This window comes from Crassostrea angulata, chromosome 7 (assembly GCF_025612915.1).
Source record: "Crassostrea angulata isolate pt1a10 chromosome 7, ASM2561291v2, whole genome shotgun sequence".
Lineage (NCBI taxonomy): Eukaryota > Metazoa > Mollusca > Bivalvia > Ostreida > Ostreidae > Magallana > Magallana angulata.
Window position 1 is genome coordinate 28850599 of NC_069117.1, and position 9044 is coordinate 28859642.

Consider the following 9044-nt stretch of genomic DNA (forward strand, 5'->3'; position numbering starts at 1 on the left):
AAGAGGCCCAGGGGCCACATCGCTCACCTGAGCAACAATTGCCTTAATTCTGATCAAATTAGCATTACAGTATCAAAATATCTTGACAACTGAGTACAGTAGATCTTGCTAAAAAAAAATTGAAAATCTGCCAATTTTTATCCACCTCTAATTTTTTAGTAAAGCCCCTTTTGTTGTTGTACCTGTAAGAAGATTTTTCTCTATTCCTATAACCCACCCCCCCCTCCCCATTTCATGGCCCCACTATTCTCTAGGGAATCATGGTTTCATCAAACTTAAATCTACCTTTAATCTCATAACCTGTGCTTTCACACTAAGTACTGAGTTTTGGACCGAAAACTTTCCCAGAATATTTTAAAGGATTGTAAAACTTGATCCCCCAATTGTGGCCTCACCCTACCCCCGGGGACCATGATTTGAACAAACTTGAATCAACACTTCCTGAGGATGCTTCCATTTTAATTTGAGTTTTTCTGGCCTAATAGTTTTTGAGAAGAAAATTTTCAAAGATTTTCTCTATATATTCCTATGTAAAACTTGATCCCCCAATTGTGGCCCCACCCTACCCCCGGGGACCATGATTTGAACAAACTTGAGTCTGCCTTACCTGATGATGCCTCCACTCAAAGTTGAGCTTTCCTGGCCTAATAGTTTTTGAGAAGAACATTTTTAAAGATTTTCTCTATATATTCCTATGTAAAACTTGATCCCCCAATTGTGGCCCCACCCTACCCCCGGGGACCATGATTTGAACAAACTTGAATCAACACTTCCTGAGGATGCTTCCATTTCAATTTGAGCTTTCCTGGCCTAATAGTTTTTGAGAAGAACATTTTTAAAGATTTTCTCTATATATTCCTATGTAAAACTTAATCCCCCAATTGTGGCCCCACCCTACCCCCGGGGACCATGATTTGAACAAACTTGAATCTACACTACCTGATGATGCCTCCACACAAGTTTAAGCTTTACCGGCCTAATAGTTTTTGAGAAGAAGATTTTTGAAAAATACCAACAAATTTTCAATAATTCTCAATTATCTCCCCTTTAAAAAGGGCGTGGCCCTTCATTTGAACAAACTTGAATCCCCTTCACCTAGTAGTGCTTTGTGCCAAATTTGTTTGAAATCTGCCCAGTGGTTCTTGAGAAGAAGATGAAAATGTGAAAAGTTTACAACGACGACGACGACGACGACAACGACAACGACAACGCCGACAGACAACGGACAAATTGTGATCAGAAAAGCTCACTTGAGCCTTTGGCTCAGGTGAGCTAATAATTGTGGTGGTACAGTTTACTACCAAATTTGTATATGTATTTTGGTTGTGAGACCAAAGTCTGTTGAATTTTGTTATTCATTCCATGTGTTTTAATTCATATGTTGCCCATAACCTCATGGTTAGGAACATACATCAATTAAATCTTGCATCTATTGATAACAATTTAGGTTTTGGATATATGGAACTGTAAAGAACAATTTAAAGAACATGAATTCTTACTCGAAGTGAAGCAGAGGTTGACCGATTTATACAAGAATGTCATGGCTACTTTGAAAATTTCCCCAAATGTATAATGTATAAGCACTTATGTAATAATTTTGAAGTACAAGAATATTAACAAAACTAATACCAACTGTATATGTACAATTTATAAGTAAATACCGTTTATCCTCTCATCAACTTGAGATGGAGCGTGGCAGATTTTATAATATCCATAGAAATGAGAGAGTTTGTAAACTATTATCACTGTCACAGATTGAAGATGAGTTTCCTTTTATTTAAATCTGTCCATTTTATAAAGAATAAAGAAAGTTGTATGTAAAAAAAATATTATTATGAAAAGCCTTCCGTCTTTAAACTTATTCAATTACTTTCAACAAAGAATATCTCAGAGTTGTGCAATTAATAGGGAAAATACCTACATAAATGTTCAAAATTACGATAAAAATATATCGTTTTTGTTTTGAGAATATACTCTTCATTATCCTGTTTACTTTTGTTATGTACATTTTGCACACTGCTTTGTGCACACGCAGTCTAATACAAGATTGTGATGTCTTTAAAAATGTCTTGTATGTTTGTTCACTTTACTTATGCATAAATGTTAAATATATGAATCGTATGGTTCTTTGTTATTAACAATACAATTGATCATGAGCCATATCATAATTAATGCAAAGTTAATTAATCTAAGGGTGCATGTGTGTGTGTGGTTTTTCTTTGGCTAGTGAAAGTCCTTTACCATGTAAAAAAGTTAATTAGGCCAATTTTATAATTAATTATAATTGTTTAGCCTAAGAAAAGAAAAGAAATCTTATTTTGGTGTGCAATATTTTTATATGTCAACGTTAGACAACTCGAGAAATAATATTGACGTTATTTTTTTTATCCGATTGGCCTACGTCCAGTAAGTTTCTTTTGAGACTTACACTGAATAGTTGCTGTGGTCTTCACAATATTGATCAAAGTCTATCAATGTTTGACAAAGCGATTATATTTTTGTATCTTTAATGATCAAAAGCAGGGGTTTACTAAAAGACGAGATTGTCATGTTGTAATTTTTGAATTTAAGTTGTCATGTTGTAAATTTTGTATTTACTACTACCCGGTAAATTCAATATTAACAACATAAAAATACCCTGTTTTCTTCATTGTGGATAAAAAAAAATATTAAAAAATGAAGTCTATAAATATTGCCGTGAACATAAGTTTAGTTTACTGGGATAAATAACTACTTGTACTATTATGAATTTTGAATTCTTACAACGCTTTTCATTAAGCATGCATACATTTTCCTCAGATATGGATATGATTTATATGGGAGATTTAATCATGAGAATTCGGACTTCCTGGATTTTTTAAGACTTAACAAACAAGTGGTATAGCATAATACACATACATGTACAAGGTAATTGCTGAATACACACAGTAATACGCATACTCACTTGACACTTGAAAATATCTTTATACATGTATAGCTGTTTGTCAAAAAAATAAAACCAACAATTTGTGTTAGAGTAAGGAGAAAAGCAACCTATTACAATTTTTAATGTCAGTTCGAACATGAATCTTGACTTTTAAAAGGGGAATTGTATAAATATGTTTTGTTTAATGTCAGTGCTGAGAGAGTCTGCATGTCAGACATTCAAGTAACTGCTGAATCCATGGTCCCCCTGATGTATACCGGTATTCATTTTGTCTACTTAATGTCGTGTAGATCATTGAATAGTCATATATGGGGTTTTAATTAAAAAGAGATGCCGTTATATGACTTTACTTGACATTTTATTTTGTTTGTTCTGTGTATTAAAGAAGGGATAATAAATAATAGAAAAATAGAAAAATAGAAAAATGTCTGGCACTTTTATTTTTAACTATTGCCAAGTAGATCCACCTTGTTGATAACATAGCATAACATCTGAGCACTAAAAGGTCACATGTAATTAAAACAAAGTATTTTAAAATTCTATGTCGAGAGTTTAAAAATCACTGTAAAATGTTTTGGTCACCTGCGCACCAAACTAATGCATGGTCATGACCCAGGGATCATAAATTTCACAATTTAGATAGATAAATTCATTTACATTATAACCACGCATTTAGTTTTAGCCTCGCCTATGGCACAACGGGAGTGGTAGAGTAATGAATTTTACAATTTTGGTTCCTCTTACCACAAATCAGGTGTTTACGACCCTAGAGTGGGGCCAATATGACATTATAGTAAAAATGTATAAAATCTTAGAAAATCGTCTTCTTTACTTCCATAAATATTTGAGAAAAACTAAATACATGGTTATGATATGGACTTGACACGATTACACACACAGACGGAGAGAAAAAATGGTTCCTACACCCCCTACCCCCCGAAACTTTAAAGAGGTTATGAAATTCGAACATTTCAACCCTAAAACCTAAACCGTTTGATAACATATATCCATACAAACAAAAACAACATTTAAAATATACTAATAATAAAGGTAAAGATACCTTGTGCTCTCAAAAAACTTTGATTGGACTTTTATTACTGAGGTAAGTGTCTGTTTGATGAAAGCTTAGTGTCTTCCCACAAATGTTTATTTAAAAATAAAATTTGGTGTTATGACTATATAGAGTCATAACACCAAATTTTATTTTTAAATAAACATTTGTGGGAAGACATTAGTTTTGTTAACTACTATTAGAAAAGAAGCACCACTCTGTAAAAGTATCAAAAATTTTGTCGAGATAATCAGATAAATCAAGATAATGTGATGTTTTTACAATTATTTATCCAAATTGACGGATCAATTACTTAGATAATGTCAAATTGAAACGCATGTTGAGAATTTAAGTTGATACTGGTTTAATTTCGAACGCTTTTTTGCTAATGTATTTTGAATATGTACATGTAGTATAATTTTTTTTTTTTAAAAATCATGAATAAAATAATCGATTCAACCGGATTAAATTACATCATATAAAGATTGAATTATTTAGAACCTAAATATTATATTTCGAAAAAAAATCCAAACAAGAGACAAACATTGGCTTATTTTCAGTCAACCTCTACCAAAATTGTGAGGGAATGTTGAATTTACTGGTGTTTGTCAAATAGTCTTCGTAAGAATTAAAGGTTGGTTGAGCATGAAAATGCTCTAATATCTCTATAATGCCTTTCTGTATCGTTAAATCTACATTCTATTTCTTTTATATAGAAAATGTTATAAAATATTGACTGAACTAGTCAATAATGACAAGAGCTAGCTCCTTTTCTATAAATTGGCTATCCGATTTTGTTAGAATTTTTCTATATGTAATTTCTGAGTAGCTGACATTTTTTTCACAAAATAATTATGTTGCAATTAGTTCAATGGTAAACAAAACTTTGACTAGACTATAACCGAGACATGCAAAAAAATCACAATTATACTACATGTATATTACATTGTTATTAGGTTAATATTATCGCAGAAACTAGTGGATGTGAAGAACACAATGTACTAGTATCTTTCATTTCTTGGCCTGAAATAAGCTTTGAAGCGTGCTTCTATTTTAGCATCATTTGGGTTTAGAACATTTTTGTTAATGCATTGAACTTTCTACTAATTGCACACAATACTCAAACCGAAAAAGGTCCAAATTGCCACACAAATACATATTGGAGGTGGAAAAAATATTAACAAAGTTTATAAATATCACTACAACATCATAGTAGTCCCCCTTGGATACTTGAACGAAGTAAAGTAACTTTTAAAGAAGGATTTGATAAACGGAGGTAGAGAACCTGCTTGTGTGTTTCAGTTATGTCTAGGTGAATTTCGCAGTTTAAACACATTTTTATAAAACGGCAATAACTTTGGGTTGGTGTCATTTATTATTGATTAAAAAGAAATATAGGATGTGCTAACACTTGATCCAGTGATGTCAGTGTTATAAAGCTTTTAACTACATAACTCTAACCTCATAGTTGCACCCCTTTGGATACACGAACAAGCATTGAAGACTAAGATGATCTTGATAGCAATACAGAAAGTGCTAACATTTCGGTTGTATCTTTACAAGTTTCACAGATATGACATTTGATGCAACTTATTCTGTTGGTCTACTTGATTTTCAGAAGGAAGCCATTAACATGATTAAGGGAGGGAGTAAAAATAGACTACACAGAAGATTAGTCGGTACTACAGAAACAATCAGAATGATTTGCTGAGAAATAAACTATCATATATAAAAGAACACTTAAATATATTCCAGCTTTAAAATTTCAATTTTTTCTGTATTTTTGCGCACAGAACACTAAACTTAAAACCGGATCCACAACCGCGCACATATACATGTATTTTGCGAGTGTAAAGAAAAAACTAACATGCAGCATCGTAGTGACTTCCTGCGGATACAAGCGTAAAGGAATTTTTGCATGTAATTTGTGGGCTGTTGTTATGGTATCAATTGAGCTGGAAAATTTATTTAATTATTAACCTCCGCCGTAATTTAAAGTAAATAAAGCATTTAACTCAACACCAAAAATCAGGTCCAAATCGATGCATGAATATCTCTTTGAATTTGAATTAAAATCTGTATAAAGCTGTAGAAAATGTTATGTCATTTAAGTCTTCCTTGATACTAGGTTAAGGAGTTAATTTACATGTTCTGCATCAAAGGTTTTTTTTATATTTCAATACAAGGGAAAGACTTTAAATATCCATGCTATACTCTACCACAAAGTTAGTCTCGGCTCTATGTTTTTAACATCGCTTGATACAGAGTCGCTATGGCAGTCTAGACTATAAATTTATTTCTATGTTAGGATTTATGCTTGTAAAAAGGAAAGAAAAATGCAATTTTAAGCTCATCGAAACAAAATCGGAAGAAATTCATGCTATATCCCTATGGTCGGCATCGATGCACAGTTTGCAGCCATAATTGACTAAAATCTGCCGATATTTTTTCTGTTGTTCAGAACTGTTTTTGGCATATTTAAACATGTATCTATGGTTAATTGCTAGTTCCTTGTATTAAGAAAACTGAAAGTGTAAATAACTTGTAAATGAACTGCTTTACATTTGTTTTTGAACATCATAATAATGTGTTTTTTGACAAATATCCATACTCACCAAAAGATTTAAACTATAAAAATAAAAGTATAGATACCTTGTGCTATCAAAAAAATTTGAGTGAACTTTTATTACAGACAAGTGTCTGGTGGATGAAAGCTTAATTATGTTAATTACTATTAAAAAATGGGCATCGCTCTGTAAAAATATGAAAAATTGTGCAGAGATAATCATGAAAATCATGTGATTTTTTTTTAACATTTAATTTCCGATTTAGGGAACATTCATGTAGATAACGTCAATATGAAACGCACGTTGATAATCTAAGATGATACTGGTTTGACATCACTTGATACAGAGTCGCTACGGAGTCTAGACTGTACATGTATTTCTTTGCTATGATCTTTGTACAAAAGGAAAAAAAATTAAGATCACCGAAACAAAATCGAAAGAAATTATGCTATATCCCTAAGGTCGGCATCGATGTACGGTCAACGTTTTTCGAACAGGTCACAAATCTAACATTTTATATGTCTCGTCTCATCCTTGATTACGTATGTGTCCTATATTCAAAGATATTGACATACAAAATAATTAATAATATTTAATTGCCAGAAACCAGACAAGACTCTTTCCTTAAATGTAATATCAGGTTGTCTGTATACCAGGCTTGGGGCGAATTACATTGTAAAGTAATGCATTACATTACCATTACTTCATGAATTTGGGCATTAAATTACCATTACCATTACTTGATTTTCTTGAAGTAATGCATTACATTACCATTACATGAGTAAAGTAATGCATTACCATTACCATTACTTTTTTTTTTAAAGTAAAGCTAATAAAGAGTTTTTGCAAATGTTATAAATATACAACATTCTCTAACATATCTACAGCTTCATGCTCAGTATCAGGTTCAAATTCAATGAATAAACAAGAGTCATTCTTTATTTGCTTAATATATAATCATATTGTGGCAATATGAACAACATATTACATAAGTAAAATGGTATTTATAGAAATTTGGCATGATACAATATCAGATATGAAATAGAGACACAGGATAACATGCGTAACAAATAACAATTTATGAAATAATGTTGCGGTTTTTAAAAGCTAAATATAGATATATCCCCAGATTACACAAATCTTTATAATTTTGGACACTTAATTTTATTTATTTATAAACAGATGATTTTTCCCAGTTATATTTCTTAATATATTTTAATCGTATTTCTTTTTACGGAGGACACTTTAAGACAAAAGATTGCTGTTGCACTTTATGATCGAAGTTTCAAAGGGTTCATCTTTTAAATGCATCCACCTTCCGGGCTATACTAAATAAATGTTTTGCAGGAGCAGTCACAGCTTGGACTGGAAAATACTGTTTGACGATCTTTATCTTAGGATATGTTAAGTGCAATAATAAATTAAATACATAAATCTTGTATTTTTTATCAGTCCAAACTAATGTACAGTGTAAATAATATACAAGAGAGAGAGAGAGACAGAGAGACAGAGACAGAGAGAAAGAGAGAAAATAAGTAAGATTATTTTCAAATAGGTTATAATATTGGAAGTGATATTGATTTTCATCATGGATGGACAGTGCATTCATTTTGCTTTTAAAGGTGCATGTCTGTCTCCTATTCTATTGTGACATAGCGAAGGGAAGGGGATTGGGGTGTTTAGCACTTCTTATAACAATAGATTGTTTTGATACTTAGATTATCCTGGGGGCATAGTGTGTTGTTGACACATTTCTTATTGAAGTGCAAACTAATTGGAGTAAATTGTTTAAATGATTAAAAACTCTTAATAACAACACTCTTAAACATGTTATGAAATTGTGCTGTTATCTTTAGTAATATAAACCATTCAAAAATGAATTTTAAAAACCTTTTTTAATAAAACATGTACAATTAAAACATTTTTTTCTCAATTAGAATTATTTCTTTCGTCTTTAAAAATAAATTCAATCAAATTCAATTTCAACTATTCATTTATTCATCAACATATTTTAAAGTGAACATGCATAAATATGCATAGTAATGCAAAGTAATGCCATGTAATGCCAGCATTACACTAGATTTTGGAAAGTAATGCATTACATTAGCATTACTTGTAATGCCAATTTTGAGGCATTACACATTACTAGCATTACTTTGAAAACATGTAATGCATTGCAATGCATTACCATTACATTTAGCATTACCCCAAGCCTGCTGTATACTTATATATTTTTCAATATGTCGCCTCTAAATTACCACAGTTTGCAGCCCTAATTGACTAAAATCTGCCGAAATTTTTTCTGTAGTTCAGAACTGTTTTGGCATACTTAAACATGTACCATGAAAATGTGAAAAGTTTATAGACAGACAGATGGGCAGACAGACAGCCAGAAGACAGACAAAATGTGATCAGATAAGCTCCCTTGAGCTTTTAGCTCTGGTGAGTTAAAAATAAGTGAATGTTTTGAAAAAATACAGTAATAATAAAAAGCCTCATA